At 37.8% G+C, this 17,853-nt stretch overlaps 1 protein-coding gene and 1 pseudogene across 4 annotated transcripts in view; one reads left to right on the top strand and one right to left on the bottom strand.

The window, feature by feature from the left end:
* GABRB1 (gamma-aminobutyric acid type A receptor subunit beta1) overlaps window positions 1-17,853 on the top strand; it is a 358,276-nt gene that overhangs the window by 163,173 nt on the left and 177,250 nt on the right. The gene's annotated exons all lie outside the window — the stretch shown is intronic.
* LOC119863927 lies at window positions 15,797-16,335 on the bottom strand (annotated as a pseudogene).

Consider the following 17,853-nt stretch of genomic DNA (forward strand, 5'->3'; position numbering starts at 1 on the left):
AGAGAGAGAGAGAGAGGCAGAGACGCAAGCAAAGGGAGAAGCAGGCTCCATGCAGGGAGCCCGATGTGGGACTCAATCCCAGGACTCCAGGATCACGCCCTGGGCCAAAGGCAGGCGCTAAACTGCTAAGCCACCCAGGGACCCTCATGATTTTCTTAATAACATTTTCTTTTCTCTAGCTTACTTTATTATAAGAATACAGTGTATAATATATATACAAAATATGGTTAATCAACTGTTTATGTTATTAGGAAGGCTTTGGATCAAAAGTAGGCTATTAGCAGTTAAGTTTTTAGGGAGTCAAAAGTTATACTCAGATTTTCAACTATGCAGGGGTTGGTGGTCCTACCTTCCATATTGTTCAAGGACCAACTATAAGTGTGTGTGTGTGTGTGTGTGTGTAGTAGATTTAAATTAAATTATTGCTTCATTCCACAATTCTTCATTGGAGACTTTAGAAACTTCACCACTCAACAATAAGGAAAGATTATGCAAAAATGTGATTGATATCCGAGTGCCATTTTTATGACCAAGAAAAGGTCAGCAGTTCCTTTTTATCATCTAAATTCCATGCAAAATGCATTATTTCAGACACAATGCTCAAGAATGAGATACAACAGATGATTATTTTGAAATGACAGCATTAACTATATTCTGCTTCTCTTTAAATTTTCACCAGTTTCGTTAACTATAAAACGGCTTGTCCTTTGACTCTAGCACTCTCATCTCTAGCTCATTAATATACCACTTTTATTTCTTGCGAAATTCATGTCAAGCTGATTAAACAGGACATAAGTTCAACAGTGCGGAATAAAATTGACGTCATTTTGTCAGATGGTCTCCTTGCCTGGAATCAGAAAACAGCCTGAGCCATGTATTCCAAATTTGGAATGTGTTTCTTTAGCCAGCCTAAAGACCACACAATAATATACATACTCTTTTTAACAAGCTTACATTTTTTCATTGGCTAAACTCTATTTAGAATGAGTAGTTGTTTCTGCCAGTCTTCTTGTTTTGCTTTTCCCATCTGTCATTTCTGTTATTTAGAATGAGTGAAAATACATAAAATTACCATTTGGGGTTATTTTATCTCTTCTTCTCATTCCAAAAATGTTGTATTAAACTTCTAATTTTCTTTTTACTTTCTTTATTTTAATAATACAGAGAGTTCCATGTTCTTATGGCAAATACTATTTTTCCCATGATGAGTCATCAGGTGGGTGTTATTCAAACCAGCACATCAATGTACAAAAGTTACCAGATAGAAGTATATTCTTAAACATTTAATAAGGTATTTTATGGAAGACCTTCTCAATGAGGGCATTTCCAAGAGTCACTCACTGTAGGACTCAATGAATATGCTCCAAAAAGAGAAGGTTTGCTGTTAGTGAATACTTGAGTTAGGATTCTTCAAGATGTTGTGCACCTAGCATCCAAAGGATATAAAGCTCCTTAAATAACCATAGCTACAGACGAAGAGGAAGTGTCTGGGGACCAGAACAGAGGCATACCTACGATTTGGGGGCCTGAAAGTTGTGCGATTTAATAATATATATAATATATAATATATAAGACCTAGAAGAGGTCTTGGAAAGAATCCAGTGAAAATGAGAGGCCCTGAAGTTGAAGATTCATCAGTTTTACAGTAAATCTGCCTCTTGACATCAGGTGGGCAGAGGTGGGTGATACGGGTAATGATCATGCCCTATAAATCAGTATCCCAAATTATGATTCCTAGCTTTTAGATACTCCCACCACTTCATGCTCCAAGTTAAAACTATATAAACTGCCTTTGATAAGGATTACAATTCTGGACCTTAATATTTTCATTGAATTCTATCTCCATAAGAACACAAGCCTCCAAAATGGAGTGTAACTTGATTTGTTTTTAGCATTTACTGGTTTCCAGACACTGTATTGAAGACTCTACTGAATAATTTCACTTACTTCTTTCAATAATAAGGGAAAAATATGATTTTTAAAAATTTTAATTTTGAGAAATTAGGACTAAAATCATTAGTAATTGCCTAATGTTACCAGTGATTCAATAGCAAGCCCTGTCTGTCTGAGGTCAAATCTATGGTTATCCCTTCCCTGGCCCCTAATTCAGTACTATTTCTGCTGTATAGAGTGAATAAGGAAAGTAAAAGTAGACCTTGGTAAACATTCTTAGTTGTATGGGAATTTCAGAACATATGCTATAGTGGTGAATATTTTAAGATTTTAGAACAAAGTCAGTGGCATTGATGGCTATTTATTTAGCAAATAATGCTTCCTTTGAGATCCGCACACACATACTACAGTGTGTCTTTGGAAAGCAAAGAATATGGATCTAAAGGATTAAGACAATCAACTTTCAGATATTCCCCTGAGAGAAAACTCTTGAGCAGACAGCAACTCATACATGGAATGTAATTGAGTTGTCACAGATTGGGAAGTATGCTCAGAAGTGCTTGGGCTGGGTATTCATGGGGTTTATACTCTAGTTATCATGCCGGTGTTGGAAGCAACGGCAAGATTCAGTTCTAGGTAGATCCCGCCCGGAATCTTGGGTGCTATCACAGAGGCAGACCAAGTAGAGCTTGTGAGGGCTCTGTGTATATGCAAATAAGGAGACAAGATAGGCTCAAAAAGAAAACAGAATAAAGATCTCCATTCTCTTCTAGAACAGGCCCAGGCACTCCCTCAAAGACTCCTGGAGTTATGGTTCAGAGGACAGAGTGTTTTGTGGGGAGAAAGGTAGAGACTAGAACAAGGTTCAGATATGTTGTTCGATTTTCAGAAAATATATGCCCAATTGAGTTAAAATCTGGGTGTTAGTATTAAAAAAAACTTTTATTAGCAGAGTGGTTTTTTTTTTTTTTTTTGGAGTAAATGTATAGGTACTTTTCATTAATCAGATTATGGTGTAGCCAGAATAAATATACGCTCAGTATGTTTCTGTACCTTGTATATACATTTTACATTAAGCACACTGTAGAACATTTCTTGTTTACTTGTCTTCATACTCACTACAATGTGAGCTCCTTGAGGGCAGTGTTTATGATTCCTTCTTACTTGTAGCCCTTATGTCCTTCATACATGGATTCTCTCAGCATGTAATTGTTGCGTTACTGACAAGAAACTGAGACAAAGTGAGATTCTAACTAACTTACATTGGGTAGCAAGTAAGTGGCAAAAATAAAATTAAAGTAAAGCCTGTGACCTCTGGGTTCTTCTAATGGCCAGAACTCTCCTAATAATCTGCAGTAATGTCTGGAAATGGCCAGACATCACTGAGAACTTCTAGAGTTCCTTGAGGCATCTAGCATTACCAAATGTAGAAAAATTGTGTTATATTCTACATAGTTTTGTTTTGATACAAAGCCCATAACTTCCTGTGTGCATGCTTAAGTTATCCTTGGTTTTGTGTTTTGAGTGGATTTGCTCATTGGATTTTATTTTTCCTGGATTATTCCTTTTTTATTAACTGTGTTTTTCAGTCTCTGATCTATCCCACTGTGCCCCCAGTTCATTAATGGCAATGTCACACAATAAATAAGCCCCAATCTGCTGGCCCATTTTTGTTGACCTAATGGGGTGGTTCATCAGTACTGTTGAATTTTCCTTAATATTCACAACTGTATCTGATGAAGCCAGATATGCTAAATTGTCCATTTCCCCAGGCAGAATCAATCGTGCTACTATTATAGCCTCTGATTTCGTAGCTCTATCAAAGTGCTTTCCAAGTCATATTGTAAAATATCAGAAAATAAGAGCTACGATTCCAATACTGGAATATAGGTATACCTTGGAGATATAATGGGTTTGATTCCGGACTACCACAATAAAGCAAATAACCCAATAAAACAAGTCAAATGAATTTTTGGTTTCCTATTGCCTATAAAAGTCATGTTTATACTATAACATAGTCTATTAAGTATGTTATGGCATTATGTAAAAAAAAAGTATATACCTTAATTTAAAAGTACTATATTGCTAAAAAATGCTAACCATCATGTGAACTTTCAGTAAGTCATAATTTTTTGACTGGTCTTCAAGTCTTGCCTTGGTACTGACGGCAGCTGACTGATCATAGTTGTGGTTACTAAAGATTGAAGTGGCCGTGACAATTTCTTAAAACAATAAAGTTTGTCGTGTGGATTGGCTTTTCCCTTCATAAATGATTTGTCTGTAGCATGCAGTGCTGCTTGATAACATTTTACTCACAGTAGAACTTCCCAATTAGAGTCAATCCTTTCAAACCCTGCCACTGTTTTGTCAACTAAGTTTATGTTATATTCTAAATTCTTTATTTTCCCTTCAACAATCTTAATAGCATCTTCACCAAAAGTAGTTTCCATCTCAAGAAACCACTTTTTTGCTCATCATAAAAAGTGACCTTTCATCCATTAAAGTTTCATTATGAGATTTCAGCAATTTCCTCACATGTTCAAGCTCTACTTCTGATTTTAGTTCTGCTATCTGCAGTTACTCTCTCCACTGAGGTCTTGAACCCCTCAAAGGCATCCAAACTCCTGTTAGTATTGATATTTGATATTGATATTTTGACCTTTTCCCATGAACTTAACTGGCATCTAGAATGGTGAATCTTTTCCAGAAGTTTTCCATCTACTTCACCATCAGAGGAATCACACTCTATGGCAGCTAGACCTTACAAAATGTATTTCTTAAGTAATAAGACTTGAAAGTTGAAATCATTCTTTGATCCACGGGCTGCAGAGTGGACATTGTATTAATAGGTCTGAAATAGCATTAATTTCATGGTCCATCTCCAGCAGAGCTCCTCGGTGACCAGTTGCATTGACAATGAGCAGTAATATTTTAAGAAGAATTTTTTTCCCCCAGCATCAGGTCTCAACAGTGGGCTTAACACATTCAGTGAAAAAAAACCACCTTGTAAACAGATGTGCTATCCTCTAGACTTTATTCTTACATGTGTAGAGCGTGGCCAGAATTTGATGTAATTCTCAAGGGACCTCAGACTTTTGAATTGGTAAATGAATATTGGCCTCAACTGAAAGTCACCAGCTGCGTTAGCCCATAACGAGAGAATCAGCCTGTCCTTTGAAGATTTGAAGCCGTTGGCTTCCCTTCTCTAGCTCTGAAAATCTTAGGTGGATCTCCTCGCAGTATAGGGCTGTTTTGTGTACATTGACCGTTTGTTGTTTTGTGTAGCCATCTTCATGAACTGATTTAGCTACATCTTCTGGGTAACTTGCTGCAGCTTTGCCTCAGCACTTGCTGCTTTCGTTTACACTTCCTTGTTAGGGAGATGGCTACTTTCCTTAAACATCATGACTCAACCTCCGCTAGCTTCAGACTTTTCTTCCGCAGCTTCCTCACCTCTACAGTCTTCAGAGAACTGGAGAGAGTTAAAGTCTTGCCCTGAACTAGACCTTGGCTTGGGGGAGTGTTGTGTCTGGTTTGATGTGTCCAGACCCCTCAGACTGTCTCCATGTCACCAGTAAGGCTGTTTTGCTTTCTTATTCATCTGTTCACTGGAGTAGTGCTTTTAATTTCTTTCAAGAACTTTTCCTTTGCATTCACAACTTGGGTAACTGGTGCAAGAAGTCTAGCTTTCAGCCTTTCTTGGCTTTCGACATGCCTTCCTCACTGAGCTTAATCATTTCTAGGTTTTTTATTTTTTTATTTATTTTTATTTTTCACCATTTCTAGTTTTTGATTTAAAGTGAGAGACATGGGACTCCTCCATCCATTTAAACACTTCAAGGTCATGGTAGGGTTAGTAACTGTCCTAATTGCGATATTGTTGTGTCTCAGGGAATAGGGAGGCCCAAGGAAAGGGAGACAGAGGGATGGCCAGCTGCAGAGTAGTCAAAACAGACACAACATTTATCAATTAAGTTTTCCATAACTTGGGCATATTTTATGACATCCCAAAACAGTTAACAAAAATATCATCAAAGATCACTGATCACAGAACATCATAACACATAGTTGTGGAAAACTTTGAAATATGAGAATTACCAAAATGTGACACAGAAACCCTAAATGAGCAAGTGCTGTTGGAAAAATGGCTCAAATAGCCTTGTTGGATGCTGGGTTGCCATAGATCTTAAATTTGTAAAAAAAAAAAAACACAGTGAAGAAACACAGTGAAACAGTGAATAAGTGAAACACTTATTGCACAGTGCAGTGCAATAAATCAAAGCATGATAGAACAAGGTAGGCCTGTAGTGTCCCTTCTGTCCTGTGTGTTCCAGTCTTTTGGAAGAATATAATCATCTGCTGCCTCATCCTATTTTAGATTAACTGGCATAGAAGAGTACCCCTATAGCCATGGGTCCTCCCATCCTAATGCAACATGTATTACCCTCACTCCATAAGAAATACTCTCTCTCTTCTCTTTGTACCCTCACCATCCTGCTTCAATGGTAGAGATCTTGGCACAGCCTTCATTCATTTAATAAATATTTGTTGAATATCTTGTATAGGTAGGAAATCATAAGTTTTAAGGCTGCTTCCATCCCATGTGAATAAGCCACTTTGAGTTTTACAAATATATAAACTTTTTTAGTGGTCAGCCGACTCCTATGGAAAAAAAGGGGACAATTGGAATGCACTCTGACACCAGAGCTAGTGAAAAGAAAATAAGCACAGAATTGACATGATTGTATCAAAGAGGTCATTTCCTTCATATGGGGCAAACATTTAATTTCCAAAGAATGGTTGACAACAGCCTCCTTAACCAGTGTGAGCAACGTTTTTCCCAGTAATGGAAACATCCTATCTCAGAAATATCCTAAGAACTCTCGGCGCTATAACAACATTAGTTCCTTTTTTTTTTTTTTTTTAACACTAGTTCTTTTGAACTGACCATTTACAAAAAGAGAAGCAGGCACGGGCTCCCTGGTTGGTTATTTGCCCATGTGAATAGGAGAAGCGCACAGTGTTCATCAGCATCCATATCAAGGCCCAGGAAGAGTTGTTCCACTCAGTCACTCTGTAAGGGGAAGCAGTGTCATCGGTCTATGAAGTGAGCATTCAGGGCTTGGAAGAGAGAAGACATGAGGTCCTGGCTGCCTCTGCCTCCCATGTAGACACCATCCATGCAAGCTTTTCTGAAGAAAAATGCTGGTCCTATAGACTTTTAAGCATGTCATCCATACTCATTCCTTGGAAGACAATATTACTTAAGAAAATAAGTAATCCCAAGCACTTCTAACTAAGGAGAAGTTACTTCCTCTGCCTTCCCACCCCGAGGCATTCAGTGACTCTAACATCTACCTCCTGCCCTCTCACCATAAGAGGTGGTTTGTGTGTTTCCACTTTGTAAAGAGTTATTCAACACGTTCAAAGCATTGTAATGTTTCACATTCACTGGTCAAATGCCACCAACTGTCTACCCAAATCTGAGCCCAGGGGCCTATCATTCTTACTACTTCAGTTAGTTACTGAGCTTCTCACCCCCAAATCTACTACTTTGCTGAATACTCAGACATATCATAGAAATGATGATGGGGTAGGAGCAGAGGGATGAGTAAGGATTTTTGAAGCAAGTGAAAAAAAAAGAGACATAAAGAAGTGGGAAAACCTGTTTCTGCTGTTACAACTGTCACTCCTTCCTTTCAGTAATTGTTTTAACACAAAGGTGCCCTGGTTCTTGGTGGCAACCCTCATTTGTGACACACTGATGGCACACAGCATATCTTCTCTCCATGGTCCCATGGGCACAAAACCAGATTGCCATGCATATTGATTTTTCTCTTATCCCATCGAGACATCACAGCTGCCCCCTCACAGTGTAGGTGGAGGCGAAACCTCACTCCTGAGCAGGACAAATGTATACTCATAGCACTGCTCTTGGAACAACTCCCATTCTGCTATGAGCCTTTTCCATTTGCTCCTTCTGGGGTGGAGAAAATGAAAGCAAGGACCTCAGAGGACCTTAGACAAGTCTGAAGAATAAAAAATAAAACAGCTGGGTTAAAACCAGCTCAATAAATTTTCTACATTTTGCACACTTCTCTGAAACTGGCTCTGGAAGATGCTGAGAAAGGAAATTGAATCTGGCTTGAGATTTAAGGAGGCAGATGTATCTGAATGTAAGTGGTAAATCACTGTGGTCTTCTTTATGAGGTGATTAAATTATCTGACTGATAGTTACATAATTAGTGTTCTAACACATTGGGCCTGGGATTTGTGGTTACATGCTTGGCACACATGTGATCTGATGTCTCTGCTCACAACTGGCTGCACATTGTGATTTCTCTGTCTGTATTTGAAGATCAAAATCAGAAGCACAGGCAGGAACTATGGCAACCAGTAGCACTTATTGGACAAATGTTTCAATGTTTTGAGGGCTTCTAAATCTTGGACCTTGGTTCAAGTGATGCTGAGCCTTACCTTAGACCACAGGTCAAATACTCAGAAATTATTGTTTGGGTACTTTTACTCTGATTAATGGGGATCGTGAGAGCTAATTCTTTTCACTCTCCTCCCATGAGAAGTCCATAAGCATACCCACCAAAAAGATTATTCATCTATTCAAACACAACTCTCATGGCTCATCTGGGCTTTTCATCTGTTCATAAATCAGTGGCCTCACACATAAGTGAGTACCTGGTGGGTTTCAAGGACAGTTTTCCTGTCTTTTCTCCACTCACTATTTCACTGTATACTTTACACGTGTTCATACACAGAGGCACACAGACTCAGTCTTAGGCTGTGGGTAAATGAAATCTCTAAAGTAATAAACTCTACTTTTAATTCCAAGGCTTAGCCTCCAAAGACTCCGGAAGGAATTAATGCAAATTTACACTGATAGATACCAGGTTCTTACATGAGAATTATTTTCATTTAAAAAGGCACTTTGATTAAAATCAGATGAAGAAAAAATGTGGCAGAGAAGATAAAAGTTGTCTCTTTTCCAGTTTTGTAGGAAACATTCAGTTCAAGAGAGCTGTAAGTAAGTCACATGTCTAGATTTGATTTATGTCATTTTCATAAAATATGTTGGCTTGTAAAAATTATGAGACATCTTTGATGTTGAAGTATTTAATTTTTCCTTGACTTTATTTCCTTTAAATTAATCTTGACCAAAGAAAATACTTGAACATATCTTGATTTTGCCTCAAATTTTAAAAGCAATTCAGTTTAAGATTTATGTGAATGTATGTTCTGAAATGTCTTCTGAAATTCAATAAAATCCCTTGTAGGGATGGTTCTAGAGGCCATGCTTTTAAATTTTGGTGTTACAGTCTCTTGAAGTTTTTCTAATTCCAGTTACCATCTAGAACAGTGCTTTTGTTCCTCACTCCCCATCCCCTCTTTTCTCTTCAAGTTCCTGCAATTATTGAATCAAGGAAGGATAATGGAGGAAAAAATATGTTCCATGTAGTGCTACATCAAACTGCTCTTTAGGGGAATTTTGCCAAATATAAGTTAAGGTATTTGGGGGAGATAAAGGATTTTACTCATTTGTTCAGAGGTTTCTTTATCATTCTCCAGATTTTTGCTCAACTATTTGTGAATGTTTAAGAAAACTAGCATAGGGACACCTGGGTGGCTCAGCGGTTTAGCACCTGCCTTCAGCCCAGGGCGTGATCCTGGCATCCCGGGATCAAGTCCCACATCGGGCTCCCTGCATGGAGCCTGCTTCTCCCTCTGCCTGTGTCTCTGCCTCTCTCTGTGTGTCTCTCATGAATAAATAAATAAAATCTTTAAGAAAAAAACAAAGACTAGTATAGAGTATATTCCCAGAGTTAGCAAAGACTTACAGGCTTAACTACAAAAGAACCATGGGGATTTTCTTAATAAAACACAATATTCAAGCATTAGGATCATGAGATTAAAAACAAAAACACTGGAATGTCTTAGAATCATGACTTGAGGTCAACTAATATTCGATAAAGGAGGAAAGACTATCCATTGGAAGAAAGACAGTCTCTTCAATAAATGGTGCTGGGAAAATTGGACATCCACATGCAGAAGAATGAAACTAGACCACTCTCTTTCACCATACACAAAGATAAACTCAAAATGGATGAAAGATCTAAATGTGAGACAAGATTCCATCAAAATCCTAGAGAAGAACACAGGCAACACCCTTTTTGAACTCGGCCACAGTAACTTCTTGCAAGATACATCCACGAAGGCAAAAGAAACAAAAGCAAAAATGAACTATTGGGACTTCATCAAGATAAGAAGCTTTTGCACAGCAAAGGATACAGTCAACAAAACTCAAAGACAACCTGCAGAATGGGAGAAGATATTTGCAAATGACATATCAGATAAAGGGCTAGTTTCCAAGATCTATAAAGAACTTATTAAACTCAACACCAAAGAAACAAACAATCCAAATAATGAAATGGGCAAAAGACATGAAGAGAAATCTCACAGAGGAAGACATAGACATGGCCAACATGCATATGAGAAAATGCTCTGCATCACTTGCCATCAGGGAAATACAAATCAAAACCACAATGAGATACTACCTCACACCACACCGGTGAGAATGGGGAAAATTAACAAGGCAGGAAACAACAAATGTTGGAGAGGATGCGGAGAAAAGGGAACCCTCTTACACTGTTGGTGGGAATGTGAACTGGTGCAGCCACTCTGGAAAACTGTGTGGAGGTTCCTCAAAGAGTTAAAAATAGATCTGCCCTACGACCCAGCAATTGCACTATTGGGGATTTACCCCAAAGATACAGATGCAGTGAAACGCCGGGACACCTGCACCCCGATGTTTATAGCAGCAATGGCCACGATAGCCAAACTGTGGAAGGAGCCTCGGTGTCCATCGAAAGATGAATGGATAAAGAAGATGTGGTTTATGTATACAATGGAATATTACTCAGCTATTAGAAATGACAAATACCCACCATTTGCTTCAACGTGGATGGAACTGGAGGGTATTATGCTGAGTGAAGTAAGTCAGTCAGAGAAGGACAAACATTATATGTTCTCATTCATTTGGGGAATATAAATAATAGTGAAAGGGAATATAAGGGAAGGGAGAAGAAATGAGTGGGAAATATCAGAAAGGGAGACAGAACATAAAGACTCCTAACTCTGGGAAACGAACTAGGGGTGGTAGAAGGGGAGGAGGGCGGGGGGTGGGAGTGATTGGGTGACGGGCACTGGGGGTTATTCTGTATGTTAGTAAATTGAACACCAATAAAAAATTTAAAAAAAAAAGAAAATTAAAAAAAAAAAAAAGAATCATGACTTGACCTTAAGACTGTAGGCTTTCCCTTTGCCAGAATGGGACTTGTTCATGTTTTTTATCCAGACACTCTGGTGTAAAAACATAATTTAAAAAAGAATGGTTAACCTGGTGGGGGTGAAAAAGCTAAGATGAAAATGTTTGGTGCTAGGTTTTTGTTCACCGTTCACTGTTTATTTTAAAATTCATGGAAGCTCTAAATCCTGTCATAATCTATAAATAATTCTAGTAAAGAATGCCAAAGGTAGAAATGAATTTCTCTCCATGGGACCTGGATGACATTTGATCTCCTTAAATATACAATGACTTCACACCTCTTTCAAAGGTGTCCCTAGTCCTGTTCAACTTTTGCAGCTGCATCTCAAAATAACCAATAAAATATCTAAATGCATTTATTTAATCTTTATTTTCAAATATATTGAATATCATAATCAAAAAATAAATGTAAAAAAAAATAAATGTAATAGCTAATATTGGTTTGCTACTTACTGTGTATAATGCATTGAGTTTTATTATTTCACTTAACACTCACACCACTAAAGACCTAGGTTTTATGATTTTTCTCATTTTACCGAGGAACCTGAAGGATGGAGGTAATTTATCCAAAGCCACAGAGCTAGCAAAGAACAATCAAATATCTGACCCATATAGTCTAACTCACAACTAGACACACACCAAACATAAACACAGGGACAAATACTGACATTTTAGTACATTTAGAGAAAAATTTCATTTTGTTGGATCATTACTATTATTGCTTCTCAGATTAGACCAGAAAAAATTTTCTGAATTTATAATCTTATTCAGAAGTCTTAACTAGAGTATACTATGCTAAGCGAAATAACTCAGAGAAAGATAAATACCATATTATTTCACTCACATGTAGAATTTAAGAAACAAAACAGATGAACATAGGGGAAGAGAAGGGAAAGTAAAATAAGATAAAAACCGAGAAAGAGACAAACCATAAGAGACTCTTAACCATAAGGAACAAACTGAGAGTTGCTAGAGGGGAGAAAAGTGGGGTGATGGGCATGAAGGAAGGCACGTGATGTAATGAGCACTGGGTGTTATATGCAACTGATGAATCACTAAATTCTACCCCTGAAACCAATAATACACTAGATGTTCACTGACTTGAATTTAAATTTTAAAAAGGTCTGAAAGGCATTAAGCTACCATGAAAATGACTTCTCTGAGTTGGTTTCCCATCTTCCTACCAATCTTCTGCTACTTTGAGATGAACTCAAACCTAACTTCTTGACAGGATAGGAAGGAACAAGAGTTTTGTAAATAGATGGTTAGAATTCATGAGTGTTTACCAATGACTCTGAAAGGATATGTAGAAACTTGTAGCATCATGGCACAACTTGCACAAACCCCATACGAGGTCAGCTTATTTACCTACCTAGTCAATCTGTCAACTTGATGTTAATGTGGCATTACATTCAACTTGAGCTTCTGTCTCTCTTTTCTTTACAATTCCAACTTCTGATTTTGTCTACTTATTAGTGTACGAATTCTAACTAGATTCTAAGAGTAGAAAACTATGCCAAGATAATGATTCTTCCAAAGCTGGCCCTTGTTATTTACTTTTGCCACAATGTTCCTCATCTTTTTTTTTTTTAAAGATTTTATTTATTTATTCATGATACAGAGAGAGAGAGAGAGAGAGGCAGAGACACAGGCAGAGGGAGAAGCAGTCTCCGTGCAGGGAGCCCAATGTGGGACTCGATCCTGGGACTCCAGGATCACGCCCTGGGCCAAAGGCAGGCGCTAAACCACTGAGCCACCCAGGGATCCCCCACAATGTTCCTCATCTTATGCCAGTGAGGAAGTGGATAAATCAGAACTGACTTCTCTACTAAAATTAGTTCTCAGAAAAGTATCATGTAATTGGATGTAACTTCCGCAAGTCTCATACTCTTAATACCTTTTTAGGCTCTGTATACAACTGACTAGAAGTTAGCAAGCAGTCAACTTTTGTTATAAAATCTGGATATGGCAGGTGTTTGAAATGTTGCTAATACTTTCATCCAGTGATTTCAAATGTGCACTGTTTTTACATAATATTGTTAAGGCATTCACAGCAGCCTATTTAGAACAGCTTTCTCCTCACTTATATGGCCAGCTATTCAATCACATTTGTACAGATTCCATTCTATGTCACATCTTGGTAGCACGTGGAACTCCAAACTCATTTAGCCCCAAAGGTACCTAGATTAGTCATAATTATATATTTAACCTGGGGGTGGGAGCAGTCAACCCATCTTATAGAATACAACAGTACAACAGAAATGCAGTCTTTAGAAACTTCTCCTGGCTATGACTTCTTCAATGACCTTGGAAGAGTTACTTAACTCTTAAACTGTTAAATCTATGAATTTACTTAGAGTAATCGAATAATGACTATAAAAATGGATTGTTCTGATTTGTATTCCAGTGTTCACAGCAGCATTATTCACTGTAGCCATTTGGAAACATCCCAGTGTTTATCAGCAAATGAATGGATTAACAATATATGGCATATACAAACAATGAAATATTATTCAACCATAAAAATGAATAAGGTTTTGATACATGGTACAACATGGAAGAATCTTGAAAACATGATGTTAAGTAAAATAACCCAGGAACAAAACGACAAATGTTGTTGTTCAATTCCAATTATATGAAATATCTAGTTTACGCAAATTCGTAGATACAGAAAGTAGATTAGAAAAATTATATGAAATTCCATTTATATGAAATTCCAGTTACATGAAATATCTAGTTTAGGTGAATTCATAGAGACAGAAAGTAGATTAGAAGTTACCAGGAGCTATGGGGTGAGGAGAACAGGGAGTTGATGCTTAATGTGTTAAAATATTCTGTTTGGGATAATTTTACTTTTTTTAAAGATTTTATTTATTCATGAGAGAGAGAGAGAGAGAGAGGCAGAGACACAGGCAGAGGGAGAAGCAGGTTCCATGCAGGGAGCCCAATGTGGGACTTGATCCTGGGTCTCCAGGATCAGGCCCTTGGCTGAAGGCAGGTGCTAAACCGCTGAGCCAACAACGTGTCCCTGTTTGGGATAATTTTAGAGTTTTGGAAATCTATAGTGGTGATGATTGTACAACATTGTGAATGCAATTAATGCCACTAATCTGTACACTAAAAAGCGCCCCTATAGCAAATTTTGTTATACATTTTGTCATAATTTAAAAAAATTAACATTTAATGCCATATACCAAAACTCATTGTTCACTTTATTTTCTATCTTATCTTTTTTAGGATTTTATTTTTTTATTCATGAGAGACACAGAGAGAGAGAGAGAGGCAGAGACACAGTCAGAGGGAGAAGCAGGCTCCACGCAGGGAGCCCGACACAGGACTCAATCCTGGGTCTCCAGGATTGCGCCCTGGGCTGACGGCACCACTAAACCACTGAGCCACCCAGGCTGCTCCTCATTGTTCACTTTAAATGAGTGAATTGTATGGTATATAAATTATATCTCATTAAAGCTGTTAAAGACAAAACATAGATTGTTATAAGGTACAGGTGGACATCCGTAACTAAAAGGGTAAGGGGATGGAAAGACTTGGAGCCACTTGGATAGGTCAATGTGGTAAATAAATGCAAGTTAGCACTGTTAGCTGTGCTCCCTTAAATTGTTCAGGTTTGCTTCTCTTTCCTTGCTGGTCTGCTTTCTAATTTTGAGCATTTTCATTCTTCCATATAGATGGGTCCATTCTGAGAAAACAGAACTGAAGGACCTTAAACCAACCACTCTGTTAAGCTCTTGGTACCATATGTGTCACATGTTACTGAGTTGAGGAACTGACTTGATACTGACCCCCTCCTCTTCCTATGGATTATGATAGTGCTTAGCTGGGGATAATATTGCTGAAATTTGCCCGCCTTTCCCATTCATTGCTCAGACATCACTTTAGATCATAGACAGGGTTGACCATCACATCAGAACTTTGACAGTAGTAATTATTAGACTATTCTTAGACCTTTCCATTTCCCCCCTAACTGAAATGCCCCTAGATAATTTACAACCTAAGAGCTTTAGTTATTTACTTTTCACTAGAGAAGGAAAAATTCTAGAGCTATTCAATCTAATCCCATATTTCACAAATTTGGACTCAGATTTGATTCTATATCCCCAGTTCTTCAGTAATCCATTGCTATTTCTAAGTAAATCACATCTCTTGACATTCCCCTTGGTTATAATATTGCTATACTTTGTAGCTACAATAATATTATCTTAATATTCATCATAATGCAATTTTTAGTATATTTGTCAGTCTCCCTCAATAATCTATGAACTTCAGAATGGCAGGAACCATGTGCCATTTTTATCTTCTCACTTCAACCAGAGTGCCTGGCCTATAGTTATGCACAAAAAAGTTTACTTACGTGAATCAATGAATAAAAAAATGAATCCGTAATAAATACCATTGAAAGAGCAAAGTAAATAAAATAATCCTTTACTGATGAAAAAAAAACAAAAGACATCTCAGTGAAAAAGTGCCCAGTTTTGTGACTAGTAAGATATTCAATGGGCCAGTCATCAATCCCCTATGTAGATATGTAGCCACAAATTCCCTTTCCTCACTGGTTGTGTGTGTGTGTGTATACAGTCCAAGAGTTGCAGCCTTGTTTTTTTTTTTTTATCAGAATTCATGTATTGTGTAGCTAAATCACAACTCTATAATACATTGGAAAGGGACTAAATGAGACGTGCCAAATAGTTTAAATGTAAAAATAGAAAACAGTGTCTGAAAGGTCAGTTAGATTGGAATATAATCTTAGTAATAAAGTAAAATGTTTTCAATCTGACATCATAGGACAGGTTGGGCTGTAGCAGATCTATTCACATGGGTTCTGAATGACAATCAAAAGATATTCTTTGGGGCTACCATGATTTCATGTTTCTTTGATCTGATCCTAAGAAAAGTGAGGTCGTTCTGAGGATCAATGTCACGTACTGTGCTCTTGGCTTTCATTATCAGCTGATGAAGAAGACCTGCATATTGAACCGTTGTTGAGTTGTCCAACGTTCGAATAAGGATGCCTTCTGCATTTACAACCATAGTTCCAATGACCCCTTATGGCTCCGGATCCTCTTTAGGGTTTCCTCCACCTCTGCCATCGTGCAGACAGCTGGACTCTCGGCTCAGTCCGGTGCCAACGCTACCTGGGAAGTCCGCCGAGTTGCAGCCTTGTTAAAGAAGAGTAAAGCATTGTCTTTCAAAATAAGCATAATTTCCTGCTAATGTCATAACAGAAATGTATCAGAGTCTGGCTAATTACATTTTTATAGTTACCCAGAACATTTTTCAAGTTCCAAAGTGCTCCGTTTACTCACTTACACTTGTCCTTAACTGATATGTCATTAAATATACACCAGGAGGGGACAAATGCAGAACTCAGTGGTTCAGCATTAGGATGCAATTGAATGGTATTAATGGTAAGATCCTGTCATTCTTTTCTAAGAAATTACGTTGAATGAAATATGCACTTCAGATTTTTGACCCACTCAATTCCAGTAGAAAATCTGTGTAAGTTTGGGCACCTGAGTGGCTCAGTGATTAAGCATCTGCCTTAGGCTCAGGGCATGATCCTGGGATCCAGGATCAAGTCCCACATCGGGCTCCCCAGGGGGAGCCTGCTTCTTCCTCTGCCTGCGTCTCTGCCTCTCTCTCTCTCTTTGTGTATCTCATGAATAAATAAAATCTTAAAAAAAAAGAAAATCTGTATAAGTTATTTAACCTGATATCTGTACACTCACTAAAGCCAATAGCTGAAATGCATACAGAGGCTGAAAAGCATATGAATGAACCAAATCCGAGATGTATTTATGGAATGATAAATTATCCACATTAAATTTAGATAGCAGAAGGGAAGTCTCTCGGGCATCTACAGATTTTCGATTTCATATGAGCATTTGTGTTTGATTCTGATGTCTGGCTGTTCCATTTAAGGTAACTATTTTTACATTGTGGCATTTTCCTTGCATTATTTTTGTTCTAAAGTCTTGAATAGAGCTGCTGGGCACTATTAAAAGCTTTTAATTTTAACTCCTGAATGGATAAAACAATACAAAGAACAGTGTTGTCTTCATACAATAATCATGTAGATTTAACTCTAAATGTTACATTTTGTTCACTGATTCTTTCATGATGGATTTATTAAATATTTATGGAGATTTTTCTATGAGTCAGACACCATGCCAGACATAGGTTTTCCCTAAAAGAACTGAGAGTTTAGTGGTGGGAGATGAACAGCAAGCAGACACTTCCATTATTTGATGAGCCAAGATGGAGATAATCACAGAGGGTATGGGAATATTGAGAATGAACACCTAACTCGTCCTGTGGATAATGGATGTCATCTCTAGGAAGAGGTGACAAGTAGGAACCAGAAGCAGAGAAGAAAATGAGAACATTCTGGATAAAGGGCAGGATATGAAAAGCCCAGAGACATAAGCAAACCACCCACTATGGCAGAGTGCTGAGCTTAGGGACACTTAGGAGAATTTTAGCTTTAAAACATTAGTTAACCACCAACTGATATTGACTATGCTTGGACACTTTCTTCCCCACATCACCAGAATCAACCTGCCTTTTCAGGTTTGTCCAGAGAGTTAATTAGAAGCCATTCTTGTGAT

This window comes from Canis lupus, chromosome 13 (assembly GCF_011100685.1).
Source record: "Canis lupus familiaris isolate Mischka breed German Shepherd chromosome 13, alternate assembly UU_Cfam_GSD_1.0, whole genome shotgun sequence".
NCBI classification, from domain to species: Eukaryota; Metazoa; Chordata; class Mammalia; order Carnivora; family Canidae; genus Canis; species Canis lupus.